The 14,835-nt window shown below is 46.8% G+C and overlaps 1 long non-coding RNA gene across 3 annotated transcripts in view; it reads right to left on the bottom strand.

Moving 5' to 3' along the window:
- The window catches only part of LOC120890926 (uncharacterized), a 106,507-nt gene that overhangs the window by 39,989 nt on the left and 51,683 nt on the right, over positions 1-14,835 (bottom strand). The gene's annotated exons all lie outside the window — the stretch shown is intronic.

The raw sequence follows: 14,835 nt of genomic DNA, 5'->3' as shown, positions 1-14,835 counted from the left end.
TACTCTGCCCATCAGGTGGTCAACTCCTCCTTCACGTTGGGCAGTGGAGTTGTTGACCTTAGCTGGTCCTCTCCAGAACTGTCACCGTGGCCATCCTATTTAGGGGGCTTCATCCACAAGTCAATCCCATGTTGATGTGGGCACTGGGGTCAATTCCTGGTCAGAGGTTACCTTAGTGTGACTGTGCTACTAAAGGGATCTTCTATAGTGGCACCCCCTCCTCCACAGAAAATCTTAACTAAGTTTCCCCAGAAATCTTCACCATAATTGATTTGAGGACTATCAGCAAAAGAGTCTCTGTCTACAAGAGAGATCAATGTAGGTAAACTTCCTATTTTCCTGTTTCTCTATTTCACTTGGCCACTGGCCTGGAAGAAATCATCACTCCAGGTGCTGAATGCCCCATTACTAGTTTTTCACAAACATTTACCAGTGTAGTAGTTTGTAGAAGTGTGGGGAGCCACTCTGAATGACCCACACCTTCCAGTCCTGAAGCAAGAGGCTCTGAATGATCATTTCAATCATTTCATGGTGACTTGGGCATTGTCCCAGCTCAGAAAATGGAGGCATGTCTTCAGATGAAGGTGTCACCCCTGAGGTTGAGCTACACTCACCTGTTCCTCTGTAATCTTACCCCTTTGCCCCGTTTGGGATACAATGGTCCATGGAAACTCCCTTTGTGTGTCCCCTGCTCTTGCTCTGCCTTTGGGTGTGGCCTTCCTAGATGTCAGTCAACCTGCTGACACATACATCAGGAAACTAGACTCAGCCCCCTGAAACCTGACCCCTTGCCTCATTTGAATGGCTTTGCCTCAATAAAAGTGTTCAGCACAAGTGTGTGTGTGTGTGTGTGTGTGTGTGTGTGTGTGTGTGAGTTCTCTCACTCTCTCTCTCTCTCTCTCTCTCTCTCTGCAGACTCTTAAGGGTAGAGGAGCCATCACCACAGGACCCAAAGAAAAAGGTATTTTTTCTGTCTCTTGTGGATTATTTAACACAGCCCAGTTTACCTGGAGTGCCCCTGAGTGTTTTAGTCATGAGAAAGGTGACAATTTGTGGCCGATATGGAACTCTAGGATGAATTTTAGAAATTTAGTGGGCTTGAAATTTCTCTCCAGAAGTTAAGCATGCTTAGGATTTCAGAGTATTGTGAGCTGAATTGTAGAAAGTAAGTAAAGTAGAAGAAAAATCTGTGACATTCAACTTTTTAATATTTGGGAGTAGTTTGTGGTTAGAAAGAAAAAAATTATTTTTATAATTCTAGAGACTCTAAATGTAAAGAATTATTCAGATGATTAATGGGATATGTTGTTAAGTCTTCTCCGATGGGGAAAGTGCTTTTGTGGACTTTTTTGGATTGTTTTTGTAAATTTTTATATTTTGAAATATTACGTAAAGATGGGGGGGATTATATATTAGAAGTCTGTGCTTGGAGAGTGAGAAAAGGGGAAGGAAGATTTTATGATGAGACTTGATACAATGATTCTTTACCTGTAGAGGAGTGAATGTTATTTTTGTGAACACTCAGAAGATTTATACTGAACCTCTTTGCTACATTCTTGTCCTACTGAATCAGAATGGCTGGAACTCAGCCACTGAGGACAAAAGACTTTAGCTGCTGTTCCCTGTGGTGTCTGTACCTAGGCTCACAGCCAGCAGTGCTTTTAACCCTTAAGCAACTTGGCCTGGGTGCCAAACGAAGACTGCCCTAAAATCTGAGAGAAACACTGGTGTCTGCCGTTAAACCTCACTTTTTTTAAAGAGAGAGAGAGAGAGAGAGAGAGAGAGAGAGAGAGAGAGAGAGAGAGAATTTTTTTAATATTTATTTTTTAGTTTTTGGTGGACACAATATCTTTATTTCATTTTTATGTGGTGCTGAGGATGGAACCCAGCGCCCTGAGCTTGCCAGGAGAGCACACATCCCCAGCTTGAGCCACATCCCCAGCCCCTAAAACTCACCTTTAGTCCTCTGTGCTACAAGGAAAAGTACAAAACACAGGAAAATACAAGCTGCTACCCATCCCTAGGATCCTGCCTAGGTGGGAGATAGAGACAAATCTAACAGAATCCCACCAGCTAGGAAAGCTCAGGGAACCTTTGCCTGACTGTGGGCAGCAGGCTCCATATGTTTCCGTCACCATGGTAACTGCTGGAAGCCTAGCAGAGCTGGCTTCCTGGTCCCGCCTCCCACATTTCAGTTATTTTTGAATTAAATAACCTTACTTTTCCTCTGTGATTATGTTACTAAATAAAGCTATTGATGGGAGGTTTCCAACTATGCTTTTTATATTTTGCTTTTAATTTTGAAGGTTATGGGGGTGCACTTGCTTGTTGCAGAAACAAAAGCCCGCAATGTTCCTGTGATGAGCATAAAACCCTTACTCTCATTCCTGACTAATTGTAAAAAATAAAATATACATAAGGGTCTTATTTCAGCTACATCATGTGACATCACACATTTATTTATGCACTCCTAGTTAAAAATAAATTGAAATGGATCCAAATATCTTAAGAACCACGTGCTTACATAAAGTTAACACAATTATAAGTTATGCCCTTATTATTAATATATTTTTTCTAGGTATTTTGATAACCTATAGTTCTTAATTCATGATTACCATATATGTCTGTTTAGTTAATATATATTTATCTAATTGCTTTTCTTCAACAGAAACACATAATTTACATACTTCTTACACATGCATTTATCTGATCTTCTGCCTTACCTCCTCTGCTTCTGTTTACAGATATTTTAGATACAGACATTTGAGATGAATATATTTCACTATAAATTTGATTTCAAGAGAGAATACAACCTTCACGTAATCTCTAGTTCTCAAAGTTATCTTACAAATTTTCTTTAAATTTTTTATTTTAGTTGTCGTTGGACACAATACTTCCATTTTTAAATGGTTTTAGGTGGTGCTGAGGATTGAACCCAGCGCACTGCACATGCTAGGCGAGTGCTCTACCACTGAGCCACAACCCCAGCTCCTGTATAAACTTTTATAAGATGATAAACGAATATAATTCTATCTTCAGAAATATTCAAGGGCTTTAACTATATTTTCATTAATATTTCTTCTTATCAAAGTACAAAAATTTGTTTAGATTCTAAGGTTTTCAAAAATTACTCCAAAGTATAAGCAGGAAAAATTCTAAAAGGAAAAGATGCTTCAACCAAGAGGAAGCACACATTGGAGGTCCTAAGAAGAATCAAAAAAACATCTTTGGGTGAAACAAGGTCTTTACATTCTAGGTTTTAATGATAAAAGTATTTTCCTAAACCAGAAAATCTTTATATCATTATCTAGACAGATGATATAAAAAGTTAAAATAATTAAAAAGAGATTTATATGTACTGTACTATCAAAATTTTAACTGATTAACTCAAGAATATTTCAGGCTATTTCCCTAATTTTTCTATGCTAATGTGATCTAAGGTTTGTCCATATTTTGACATGATAAAACCTATTAAAATGTTGCTTATTTCCTTTAAGGAAGGTCTTTATTGCCTAATGATTCTTACTGTTTAATGTGATAAAATAAAATAAAAAAAGACAAATCCTGTAACAAGGCCTCTGGCCCTGAGCTGGAGCCTCACTGACATGGCTACATCTCTGAGAGAAGTTACCAATCAGGCTCCATGGTAAGAGCTGACAGGGGAAGGAAGGGAGGGGAGAAGCAGCTCCCCCCTTCTCAGTCGCTGTCCTTGAAGGGTTAACTTGCCCAGAACAGTGAAAGGAAAAGCTGCTTTGGTGTGAACTTCTGCAGACTGGGAGCTTCTGAGCCCCTCCCCTTACATGCTGGGTATAGAGTTCTGAAAGTACTGAACTCAAAGTTCAGGGGGATTGATTAATTACACCAAAAGCTGCACCCTCTGAACCTGGCTATAGAAAAATAAAATCTGCTTCCTGTTTGGTGTCTTGCCTGGTCTGTGCCTACAGCACTTCCTTTCCAGACAAATGGAGCCACTTTAGCCATAATTTGTAGCTTCACACCAACCTCAGTGGACAGAGTTAGTCCCATTACTCCTTTTTCTTGTCATGCCTTCCCATTAGCTCCTCTGCTTTGGTTTATTTCTACAAATTAACTACCACCTTTGCTTTCTCATCTACTTTGGGAGTAGTTTAAAGAACTCTTAGGACCTTGCCTGCATTTCACTGCTCATTGCTAGCTACTACCTAACACCTGCACCCCAGCCCTGCACTCCACCAGGCCAAGGGCTGCTGCAGCCAGGGGCCAGGTGGGCAGGGGTGCAGACATGTGCAGCTGCAGGAGCTGGGAAATTCACTCATGCACCTAACAGAAGCCCAGAAACAGCCCACTGCAGAGGCCTCTGGGAAGTGTGGTGTTTGAGACAGAGTGACTTAGCCAGAGGCTGCCCCATTTTCAGATCATGGTTTTTCAGTAAAGAAGTTAAGGCTGGTTGTGGTAGCACACATCTGAAATCCCAGTGGCTCTGGAGGCTGAGGCAGAAGGATCACAAGTTCAAGGTTAGTTTCAGCAATTTAGTTAGACCCTAAGAAATTTGGCAAGACCCTGCCTCAAAATAGAAACTGAACAGGGTTCGGTTGTGGCTCAGTTGTTAAGCACCTCTGAGTTCAACACCTGGTGGGAAAAAAAAAAAAAAAAAACAAGTTTAATCTCAGCCCATGGTGACCACTGTCAAGGGGAGAACTTACTTCAGATCAAACCCTCTGGTGATTCTGGGAAAGCAGGCTTCAGCCCCCTTCCTTGGGGCATTCTAACTAATTCTAAATAATTCATTCTAGATGATTCAGCTATAGTCATGGATGCCCCTGGGAGCTACAGGTACATGTTCATTCAGAATTCCCAGGGAATCTTGACTGAAATCTGGTATTCTGACCACACACTGTAACCACAGAGGATCTGAGAGCTGTGTGACATGTGCTATCCAGGCACCTGGAGGGCCCTGGCAGTGTCACCTGGTGTTCTGCCCACACACCCTATGTCCCAACTGGCAGGACACATCAACGTGGGCAGCAAACCTAGATGGGGAGGAATGAAGGGACAGGAGACACGAAAGGTGACAGCAAGACAAAACTTCTGATCAAGCTGCAAACTTTTATTGTTCACACAGGGGTATTTATGTGCTGGGGATGGGGGAAGCTCTCTTATTGGCAGTTGCTGTATGTCTTCACAAGGTGAGATAACGCAGGATGTTTCAGGAAGACAGATGGCCGCAGGATGTCTCAGGGAGATGGATGGCTGCAGGGTGCCTCCTAGGCAAGATGTCTCCCAGGGGGCTGTTTCTTGTAACTGTCAGGCTATTCTTTGAAGGAGAACTTTCTTTTGGTCCCTGGCAACCCTAGCCACAGAGGACCTGAGAGCTGTGTGCCACATGCTGGCACCTGGAGGACCCTGGCAGTGTAGTCAGGTGTTTTGGCCATGCAGGCCTCACCACAGAAGTCTACAGAGGCTGCAAGTACCACCTTCTCCAGGATTCTGGCCAGTGCAGTCCAGTATTCTACAATGTGGCCCTCACTGCAGAAGTTTCTGTACGCTGCTATACGGGAGCCCCTAGTGACTCTAGGAAGTGTATTCAGCCGATGAAGCCCTCACCATAGAGGCTCCTGGGAGCTGCAGGCCCCCAAGCACCAGGGACCTTGTAGTGTGGTGCTCTGTTGGTGCAGACCACATTATAATGGCACCTTAGAACTCTGAGCCCCCAGGAATTCTGGGCATTGTAGTCCGTACTACTAGGGCAGCCCTGACCTCAGAGGTCTGTGGGCCATTGATTATTCTGGGTAATGCAGTCCATGCTATCTAAGTGGACCTCACCATCACGGCTCCGGGGATCTGCCTGGACACCCCAGATGCTTTTCCCTGAAGCCCTCGACAGGAAGGTGTCTGGACGCTCCAGGGCTCAGGGATTCTGGGCAGTGTAGTCTGGCCTTCTGCACAGCCCTCACTATGAAGGCCTCTGGACAACACCCCCCCCCCCCCAAGGATTCCAGGTAGTACAGTTAACTTCTCTGCCCTCCCGTTCTCCCCACAGAGGATCCTTAGAGCTATAGCCCTTGAGGGTAGTGAGTCATGTAATTAGCCCACTCACATCAGACGGTTCTGGGAGCTAAATTCCCCCTTAGGGTTGTGGGTACTTCAGTCCCAGGGCTTGCTCAGTCATCAAAGAGGGTTCTGGGAGCTGTAGTCCTGAGGATTGTGGGTAATGTAGTGCAGTGTTCTTGCTCAATTACTACAAAGGATCCTGGGAGCTGCAGCCCCTGAGGGTTCTGGGTAATGTAGTGCAGTTCCATGCTCAATTACTACAAAGGATCCTGGGAGCTGCAGCCCCTGAGAGTTCTGGGTAATGTAGTGCAGTGTTCAGGCTGAATTACTACAAAGGATCCTGGGAGCTGCAGCCCCTGAGGGTTCTGGGTAATGTAGTGCAGTGTTCAGGCTGAATTACTACAAAGGATCCTGGGAGCTGCAGCCCCTGAGGGTTCTGGGTAATGTAGTGCAGTGTTCATGCTCAATTACTACAAAGGATCATGGGAGCTGCAGCCCCTGAGGGTTCTACTAGGAGGAGCACAGGAGCTGCAGACCCCATGCTTTCCCTGGTACCCTAGAGATTCCAGGTAGTGCTCTACCCACACAACCCTCACCACAGAAACTCTGGGAGTTACAGGATTTGCAGGGATCCCCAGGGATTCCAAGCACTGAAGCCTGGTATTCTGCCCTTGCAGCCCTCCCCCCAGAGGTTCCTAAGAACAGCAGCCATCCAAGGGTAATGGGTAGCACAATTTGTCATTTTGTCAATACAGCCATCACTCCAGAGGTCCCTGCAAGCTGCAGGTCCCCGAGGGTGATGGATACTGCCGTCTGTCATTTGACCTATGCTGCCCTCACTGCAGAGGGCTCTGGTGATGGCAGGCCCTGAAGGATTCTAGGTAGGGCACCATCATCATCTTTGCAGCTCTCACCCCAGAGTCTCCTGGGAGCTGCTGGCTGCATTCTCACAAACCACCCGGGGACTCTGGGCAGTGCTGTCCAGCATTCTGCTGCTCACACCCACCAAGGCCCCTGGGAACTTTGGGCCACGTGCTTGCCCTGGTACACTGAGGATTCTGGGTAGCATATCCCAGCGACTGCCCACCCAGCCAAGAATCCTCCACTAAGGCCTGTGGGATCTGCAGGCCACACAGTTGCCAGGAGCCCCCATTATTCTGGGTAGTAGTGGTCTGTCATGCAGTTCTCACTAGAGGCTCCTGGGAACTGTGGGCCCCGAGGATTCTAGGCACTGCTGCCCAGCATTCTGCCCACAGGCCCCTCAGTGTGAGGCCCCTAGGAGCTACTGGCCCTGGCACCCCAAGTATTATGGGTACTTCAGCCAAAAACTGCCCACGCAGCCATACCCACTGTGGGACTGGTCAGAGGGCCCACCCCACTGGGAACAGACTCACCCAGCAAACCCCAGCATCATCCGGTTTCTTCTAAAAAATTGTAGCCACGAAATGGAAAGAAGTCTTTAATACAGCCACAGTTGAAAATGATCATAATTCTTTAATATCTAACACCCAACTGATATACAGATTTCTCCAGCTATTTCAAATAAATTTTAGACAAAGTCAAATGAGGTTCTAATAGGAGCATGCAGTACACTGGATTGATACATCTGAAGTCCTCCTTTACTTGTGGTTAATTTACACTGTAGATCTTCAAGTCTGTGTTTTGCTTTTTCGTTTGGTTTCATCTCAGAGTGCCTGGGATGGAGCACTCCACCCTGGTCTATAACCCCACCACAAGGTTCTTCTTGTAACCGACACAAATACAATATTTACACTTAACGTAACTTTGAATTTTAACACATCAACTTCTCAATATTTCTCAAGTACTTAAACCTATAAGAAAAATTAGTCATTAAAACATGAATAAGAGCAAGCAATGAGGTGCACATTAGCCCTTCCCCTCATGCCCCAGTGGGACTCCAGGCGCTGGGCCTCCCTGCACCTCTTGAGTGGACATCTGTGTTTCTCCTGTGTCCTTGGATTTCTCCCCAAAATACACTCAAGACACACAAAACACACTGAAGTGACATAATGATGAGCAGCCAAAACCTCAGTGAGGAAAACTGTTGTAAAAAAGTTCTGCTGAAATATTACCTGGGAAAGCAAAGAACATGGCAGAACTTCCTTCTCAGCAAACAGGCAGTGCCCAGGAAGCTTCTTCCTCATGTTTTCCTCACCTGGACCTCAGTCATCCTGAATCCACAGTGGAGTCTCCATGGGTAGGCGCCAAGGAGAAGGAAGCCCTGGTCCTCACCACAGACATATCCCCCAGGCATCCCCAGGCCATGGTGTCTCCCCAAGAGAGTCCCTAGGGTAAGGAAGCCCTGGACCCCACCTTAGACAGAGCCCCCAGGCCCCCCCAGGCCATGATGTCTCCCCAAGAGGGTCCCCAGGGTAAGGAAGCCCTGGTCCCCACCTTAGACAGAGCCCCCAGGCATCCCCAGGCAATGGTGTCTCTCCAAGAGGGTCCCCAGGATAAGGAAGCCCTGGTCCCCACCTTAGACAGAGCCCCCAGGCATCCCCAGGCCATGGTGTCGCACCAAGAGGGTCCCCAGGGTAAGGAAGCCCTGGTCCCCACCTTAGACAGAGCCCCCAGGCATCCTCAGGCCATGGTGTCTCTCCACGTGGGTCCCCAGGGTAAGGAAGCCCTGGATCCCACCTTAGGCAGAGTCCCCAGGCATCCCCAGGCCATGATGTCTCCCCAAGAGGATCCCCAGGGTAAGGAAGCCCTGGTCCTCACCTTAGCCAGAGCCCCCAGGCATCCCCAGGCCATGGTGTCTCCCCATGAGGGTCCCCAGGGTAATGAAGTTCTTGTCCTCAATACAGACAGAGCCCCCAGGCATCCCCAGGCCATGGTGTCTCTCCACGTGCTTCTGCAGGATAAGGAAGTCCTGGTCCCCACCTTAGGCATAGACCCCAGGCATCCCCAGGCCATGATGTCTCCCCAAGAAGGTCCCCCAAAAAGGAAGCCCTGGTCCCCACCTTAGGGCCCCCAGTCATCCCCAGATGTGGCATTTCCCACGTGGGTCCCCAGGAGAAGGAAACTTGCAGAGGACACAGAACACCACCCCCCAAAAGCAGGTGGTGGGAGACAGTTGTTATGCGCGCCCCCTGCTGGCCACCATGGGCAGCGCAGGGTGCCGCAGGCTTAGCCTTCAGAGCTGCCTCTGCACACCCTAGTGCCAGTCAACAGTGAAGCTCTGAAATTCATAGTTCTGATGATTTCTGGTCATAGTTTCATAAATCAAAAAGAAAGAGGGATGGGGCGGTATCAATGGCAAAGCTCTGGCCTAGCACATGTGAGGCACTGGGTTTGATCCTCAGCACTGCATTATATAAATAAGATAAATAAATAAAGACATGCTGTCCATCTAAAACTATAAAAAAAATTTAAAAATAGAGCCCATCCTATGTCTTGGTCAGAATGGATGGAGATAGAAAGCTGCAAAGTACATGGCCCCTAGGCAAAATTCCACTGATTTCCTATATAGTAGCAATCACGTAAAGTGTGGAATGTGTAAACTGGAATAAAAGGATTTTAAATGTGTTAACATGTAAAATAGCAACCCCCCAAACTGAAGTACCTGCTTTCAGAAAATCTTGAAACAGAAGAAAGAAATCAAATGCAATATAAATCAATGCAGAGATACTCCTTGCTCAGGTCTCAATGTCGTTAAGATAAACCTCCTCTGCAGATTCAGTGATTCCAAGTGAAATTCCCAACAAGCTGTTTCTGAACCTAGGATCCAGATGCACCTCAAGAAGGCACACATCTGGAGCCCAGAAGCTGTCAAAATACTCCATAGACTTGCATTTACAATGCGAAACTGCAAAATTCTAGAAGATGTGCATGACCACATGCTCCCTCTGTCTGCTGCCAGGCTCTTCCCTGGCTTCTCCTGGCTCCTCTCCTGGTTTCCTCCAATCTGCAGCCTCAGAGGTGCAAGCCAGACAGGGATGGGGAAGTGTGTGCACGTATGTAAAGGCACACAGAGGTGCATGGGTGTGTCATGCGCATGTGTAACAAAGTTGGTGGGGAAGGCTGTGAGGGTGTTGTGTATGTGTGCACCTACACATATGTCTGCCAATGCCTTGGCTGGGCACAAGATCAGGAGGCACTCACACACCTTGTAGATTCAACTAGCAATTCTTTATTCCCGAACTCACACCGGCCTCTACACACGTTCTGGGGAAATCCGCATTCTGCTGCCGCACAATTCACGTCCCAAAAATACTTTCTCAATTCCAAGAGAACTCAAGGGAACTCAGGCAGCAGGAACGCCCTATTCCCAGCAGCAATAAACTTAAACCTGGAACTTCCCTAAAACCACATTGTCTTAAACCGGGAACGCCTTAAACCCAAATTATCTTAAACTCAGATACTTCCTAAAACCTGCAGGATACACCCTAATCCTGGATCCACCCTGGTCCTTGAGCAGGGTCACCTTTCTCAAACACACATGCAAGGTCACAGCAAATTTCCAAGGCAAGTCCATTTAACATGGGGTATGCTGGCAAGGAAATTTCGATGCATCATTCCTACTTGGCAATGGCCCTCAGCATATGTCTATACTTGTATTTGTGATTGTGTGTCCACTTGGGGTGCCAGTCAGGGAAGGAGTGCACCCCACTCCTCCAGACGAATCCTAGATCCTCAGTTTCCTTCTATGGAAATTTTTTTTTCTAAAAACACCTTTTTCTTTTAAGAATATTAAGAAGTGATGCTGTATTTTTATTAACATTCACACACTAGGTCAAGGCCCAGCCTGGCTCAGGGAGGGCAGAGGGACCATCCAGGCCACCTGGATAGAGGTGTCGCTCCCTCTGTCACTGCACCCCTTCCTGTGCTGCTGGAGGGGCTGGAATCAGGCCTGTGCACCCCAGCAGAGAAGGACTAGAATGTGCTGAGGTCTCCCTCAGAAGAACAAGAGAGTTGGAAGGGAGCAATGCCTGACGCTGAGGGCATGGACTTTGCTGCCCACAGAGGAAGAGCACAGTCTCCGGTCTTGGATCTGATGCTCATCCCTGAGCTGAGAGCAGCGCTTTCACACAGAAATGTCCCCAGGCACAGCGGTGAATGGCCTGAGCTCAGAACAGGAGATCTGAGGGGCTCAAAACTAACACAGTTCCTTTCCTGCCACATGCTCCTGACCTGCCCTGTGGTCTTTCAACTCAGCCCTCAAATGCCTTGGCCACTTTCCTTGGTCCCTCCCCTAACCAAAGCCAAACTGCTCCAGGATGCCTCCTCAGCTTCAATTTCAGAACAGTCTCCTTAATGCTGAGGTGATTCGCAAGGTGCACTGGGAGGAGCAGATATCTTTAGCACAGGGAGAGCCAGTGGGTCCATTTCCAGGACCAACAAAACAGAGCACAGAAATAAGTGTGATGTAAAACACAAACATGTGATCTCCCCATTCTGCAGGCCAGAATCCCCAAATGAGAGTGTCATCAAGGCCATTCTCCCTCTGACAGCTGTTGGGAGGGTCCCTCCTTGCCTCTTCAGCTTCTGGTGACTGCTGACAATCTCCTGTCTTGCAGCATTAGGGAAATAATTACCCATTAAAGCAGAGGGTTCAATCAAGGCCCTATATGCTGGGGAAGGGTTGTCCTTGCTAAACCCACCAAACAGGGTGCTTCTGGAGACAGCCAGGGTGGCCAGATGTCACCAGGGATGGCAGAGGATGAGGAGCCTGATTCAATACTGGGGAGTGCTGAGGGCCATTGCCAAGTAGGAATGACGCATTGAAATTTCCTTGCCAGCGTACCCCATGCTGCTTAGAGGACATTCGATGGGACATTGCATGTATGCTTTAGTAAGGTGACCTTGCTCAAGGACCAAGGCGGATCTGGGTTTAGAGCTGATCAGGTTTGAGGAAGTTTTCCCTCCTTGAGTTTAAGGCGTTCCTGGTTTAAGACAAGTTTAGGGCGTTCCCGGTTTAAGACAATAGGGGTTTTAGGGAAGTTGGAGGTTGAAGATTATTGCTGCTGGGATTAGGGTGTTCCTGCTGCTTGTTCCTGTTGAGTTCTTGTGAGATCAAATGGGATTGGAAAAAAGCCTCGTGGAGTAGGTGAATTGGAGGCAGAACTTGGATTTCCCCAGAACCTGTTTGTGTAGAGGCCCTTGTGAGTTCGGGAATAAAGATTTGCTGTTTGAACCTACAAAGCTGTGTGGTGGCTCGTGATTGTGCCAAGCCGAGACATTGCCAGGGAGGGGGTGTCCTTGCTAAACTGTTGAGCAGGGTGCTCTCCCCTCACTGAATTGTACAAGGTAGGGCAGCAGCAAGCCCAGGAGAGGGTCCAGGAGTCTGCAGAAGTGTGGCCAAGCAGAGGGTCTTTGTCAGTCTCCTCTTGTTCAAGAAGAGACGTTCCTCTGTCCTCTGAACAATATGAATTCATGTCGTCATTTGGTTGCCTTATATTTATCAGGGACCTGCTGACTCATCTCTGGGACTTTGTAGTGGAAGATACTTGCTGGACGGGGCCAATTGCCAGGCATTTAATGAGAAGGAATTAATAAGAAAATAAATAAAACATGGGAAAAATATCACAAGTAAATTCTGTTCCTGGATTGTCTTTGATGGTGCTATGGTTTGAATTTTTGCAATCCAGAATTCGTATGATGTGATGTGGGAGCAGTAAGGGGAACTCTGAGGACTGACTGGCCCTGAGCACTCGGCCCTCATGAGTGAATTTATCCATTCATAAATTAATGGATCAAGGGCTCAGTGGGTAGAGTGCTTGATTCACATGCACACGACCCGGGGTCCAATCCCCACCACCACAAACATTAATTACTTAGTTAATTAATTAGTGGATCAATGAGTTGTCAAGGGAACAGATTTGCTACAAATGCCAGCTGGTCTTTTCACACAGTGTCTCAGGATACTGCAGAGTCCCTTCCAGAAGAGGCCTTCAACAGATGCAGCCCCTGACCTGGGACTCTCTACACACCTTAAAGTAAAAATAGCTTTTTTTTTTCTTTTGGTGCTGGGGATTGAACCAGGGCTTTGTGCATGTGAAACAAGCACTCTACCAACTGAGCTATATCCCCAGCACTAAAAATAGCTTTTTAATGAATGACTCAGCCTCAGTTGAGCAGATACAGCAACAGAAAACAGCCCAAGTCAAATGGAAATATCAAAGGGAAAACAGATGGCGAAGGGACAAAAGGAAACTGGTGTGCTATGTGTAGGCCACACAGGAATTACTGGAATTTGAATTTTAAAAAAAATAGCACTCCTGAAATACTGAAGGATTATTCTGACAACACATATACAAGTATGCATTTAGAAAACTTTGAACATGGTTGAAAGGAATGAAAAGAAACATAAATAAATGCAGTGATTTTCCTTGCTCAGGATCAATTCAACCATTAATGTTAGCAAGGTACTTCTTTCTAATTTGATCTTTAGATTTAGCAGAATCCCAATCACAACACCACAGAAGATACCTACAAATGCTGAGCCTAGAAGATATGGCATAGGAGTGATCAAAAATAGCTCAAAAGGGGGCTGGGAATGTGGCTCAGTGGCAGAGCACCTGCCTCACACATGTGAAGCACTGAGTTGGATCCTCAGCACCACATAAAAATAAACAAACAAAATAAAGATATTTTAAAAAATAGTTCAAGACTCTGCACATCTGGTTACAGCACTTATCATAAAGCTTCAGTGATCCCAGAGTGTGGCAGTGAGAAAGGAATTGGAAATAGACAAAAGGAACAGAAGAATGAGCCCCAAAAAGACCCATGTAAAACCAGTCAAGTGGTCCTCTTAAAGGAACAAAGGCAACTCGATGGAGAGAAAAAATCTGTAACCATGAATGGCTACAGAACAGTTGTGAAAATAAAAATGAACCACATGAAACTCAAACGCGATCTTTATGGCTTATCCAAAAAGCTACTCAAAATAATCCATAAAGTCAAATTTTCAAGTGCAAAATTGTAAAATTTATAGAAAAAAATCTGCACAGCCTTGTGTCTTATAAATAGGAGGAATCAGACCCAGGAAAAACACCCTGTGGAGACTGAAGCTCTGCTGCCAAAGCCTGGAAACTAGAGAGGCTGCAGGGAGACCATCCCAGGGAATGCAGCCAACACCTCAGTTCCAGAGCTCTGGACTTCAGAGTCTGAGGCCACACGTCTCTGTGTGTCTAAGCTATCCAGTTGGTGGCACTTTGCTAGGCTCTGTAGGAGAATGACACAGGCACATTCTGCCCACCCTCTGTCTCCCCAAGCTCATCTCACATAGGGAGGGGACAGGAGCAGGGCACTTCACAGGCCCTCACCACTGCCAGGTGGTCACTTCCCACACTGACTGTCTGGGCACTCTGGCCTCAGCTTTCAACCTCCTGGAGCCAGTACAGGATGAGGACAAGGAGCAGTAAGAGGTCAGCCTTCCTGGGACTGGACACTGAGCCTCCACCTTGCTGTTCCTGGGCCCCAGAAAGGACAGAACTAGACAAATCCCACCCCTTACATGGCCTTCAGCCCACCTCCCAGCCATCCACAGCTTGTAACAGCAAAAATGTCCCTTTTAATCTCAGGAGGCAAAGGAGAGGACGTTCCACCTGGTCAAGGCATCTCACATGTGTCCACTGGGCCCAAGCTGGCCCTTTAAAGGGGTGAGGGAAGAACACCCTGGGGGTCAAACAAGACAAAAAGTGGAGAGGAGTTGGCTGGTTGTCAGGAAGCTGAGGGTGGATATGTCTCCCCATAGAGGCCGAGTGCAGGCGCTGAAGAGGGACCTCCTGCCTCCACCCAGGGCCTCTGATAACTGCATAGGCACCCTTTCTCAGGAGACCCAGT

This window comes from Ictidomys tridecemlineatus, chromosome Y, assembly GCF_052094955.1.
Source record: "Ictidomys tridecemlineatus isolate mIctTri1 chromosome Y, mIctTri1.hap1, whole genome shotgun sequence".
Lineage (NCBI taxonomy): Eukaryota > Metazoa > Chordata > Mammalia > Rodentia > Sciuridae > Ictidomys > Ictidomys tridecemlineatus.
Note: the sequence above shows the minus strand (reverse complement) of the source record. Positions and strands in the feature narration are given on the sequence as shown.